Below are 2,571 nucleotides of genomic sequence, written 5' to 3' on the forward strand. Positions count from 1 at the left end.
CATATCCTAAGCCTCATCGATTCTTGTTATTTTGAATCTCTTCCCAGGGCTTGATGATGGGTTTGGAAGAAATTTGATTTTGATCATGAACAACTTCAAAACTTGAAGTTGTTTGGATGAGTGATTTGGAATCAACATCTTTATCTTCATCTGTATGGTTGAATGACTTGGAAGAAGCACTCTTTTTTTGCAGCTCATCTCTTTTTAGTTGCGACTCTAGTTGAAGAAACTCAATGGTTTCATGTTTTTGTTGTAGATGCCGTGAAAGATCAGCAAGAGTTTCTTTGTTGATGTGCACCTTGTCTTCATCACTGGAGATGATCAAACTGTGAAGAATGTTTAACCACTGAATATGTTGCGCCATCTGAACTTGCTCACTTGAAGTCAGGCTCTCTTGTCGTAGATGTCGTGCTTTGAACTATTTCAATTGATTTTGTTACTTGAATGACAGGCTCGCTTGCTATGGGACTTGAATGGCACGCTCGCTTGATTTGTTGCTTATTGCACTTGCTGGGAACACTTGCTAGAGTTGTAGAACTTTCTTGCTTAAACTCTGGAATTCACGCTCGCTTGATGATGATCGTATTTGCATGAATGCTCACTTGCCTTACTTAATGACTTCACGCTCACTTGAAGGTTTGAGCCTTGTACAGTTTTGACACAAATTGCTTGAATGAATACTCACGCTCGCTTGCAGGAGATGTGAACTTGTTGCTTGTTTCATTTGGAGTTAAAACTCATGGACTCACTTGATTGTGCTTTAAAGGAAGGGTGTCGAACATTGTCGAAAATGCACCCAAAAAAGCTTACAATGATTTCAATGATTCACTACAATGAATTCAATTTGACTCAATTCAAGACTTGGGTGTCGGTTTCAACCGAGAATGCACCCTTACAATTCAATGTGATTTGAGTTTGATTACAAGTTCAACAATGTTGATGTAGACTTTGCTTTGAAACGTTGAAGTTTACAAATTCATTAACTTGATTGAATTTGCTTGTTGAAGTAGAATGTCGATGTTGAAAACTTTGATTATTTGTTGTAGTGTCTAAGATAGAACGCACTTATTTAATCCACAACAGTAAATTTTCTCTTTCTAGTTAGAATTGTTTTGGCGATATATAGTAACTTGCAGGATCCAAAGGTCAGAAACGTCCTTGACTGGGCAAGCGTTTTTATGGATATTAATTTATTATTGAATTGACAAATTATTGCAATGTTCTCTTCTTTTAAATAGAGGAAGTCTATGTTTGGCAATGGGTATCATAATTAACTGTTTAAAATGGAACGTTCATATATGATCCCTAGAGTCATGAGAATCTTGAGGTGGTCAAAAGAGAGATCTTTGTTAACATAGTCATGTAAATCTTAGAAGTCATGCTGATCCATAATTATTTCATTGTTTTTCATTTAAATTGAAATTGGGCACTGGCAGCCATGGAAATTGTAATTGCAACTAGCTGTAAATCTTATTCAGTCCAGGGTCCGGAGGCACGTACATGATGCTTTGTGTTCGATAATTGATTGTAACGCCCTCCAGGTTGTCATAGATTCGTGCATCCAATTCCATCTATAAACTTTGACTATTCCATATATATCTAATCTCTACATAGGTTTATATGTTTAACTATTCCATAGATATCCATTTGACTACATGTGTAAGATAGAGATAAAGAGGATTGAGAAATATATGAATGGCTCGCGAAGTAAATTGAGCGATGATAAAATTAATTCATTTATGGGTGGTTGTGTTGTCAAGGATGATATTGAGCATGTGGGGCTACATAGACTTATCAGATATATGCCAAGAGAGGTTTTGGAGTCTTTGTCTTTGAATAAACTGTAAAAACTCTAAGACTAACTTGAAATCCTGAAAAGTAGGGTACGGAAGAAGATGTTTATATGGAATAACAGATTGAGGCTATGACACAAAAACTTGAACACTCCAAAGAAGTCTAAGAAATAATCAGGGTTTTTCACAAAATAAAAATGACATATAATCTATATATGTTCTCTGATTGTCGTGGATCACTGGTAGAGATAGCCGATCATCCATTTTGTCTATTAGAAGACAAAAGTTCTATTTACGTGACATCTTCAGCCTCTGTATTTCATGTGCAACTATGTCAACTACACTGGCATGAAATGAACAATTGATAACTTGATCTAAAGTTGGGGATAGGGTATGACTCAAACATCAAAACCTACCAAAATCTTGACTTACAGTTGGGGTGTAATACAAATGTTGGTTTTATTATGACAACCTACTTCGTTTTTCAACGGGTCAGAAATGTTCGGTGTTTTTAATTGAGTGGATTCCATGACATAAGAACAGAGAAGGTTGACAAGTCCATGTCACTATTTTCAAAACCAGTTTGGCGTTTGTAGTCGATCTTCTTGACCTATGGAATTTATGTATGTAAAGAACTTGAATACAAAGAAATTTTACTTACGAAAAAAATTGCATAGCTCTCCTATATCATATTAATCGAATAATGAAAAACTAAAAATAATATCGTTGTAACTGAAATAAAGCACCGCGATAACATAGCAGAACTAAAAAAATAGCA

At 35.4% G+C, this 2,571-nt stretch overlaps 1 pseudogene; it reads left to right on the forward strand.

Annotated features, from left to right (window-relative positions):
- The first annotated feature begins 1,655 nt into the window (after positions 1 to 1,655).
- On the forward strand, positions 1,656 to 2,308 carry LOC149233498 (uncharacterized; annotated as a pseudogene).
- The last annotated feature ends 263 nt before the right edge of the window (positions 2,309 to 2,571 follow it).

The sequence above is a fragment of the Pinus tabuliformis genome, chromosome J (assembly GCF_031772625.1).
Source record: "Pinus tabuliformis cultivar Carrire ecotype Pingquan chromosome J, CPIR1, whole genome shotgun sequence".
Lineage (NCBI taxonomy): Eukaryota > Viridiplantae > Streptophyta > Pinopsida > Pinales > Pinaceae > Pinus > Pinus tabuliformis.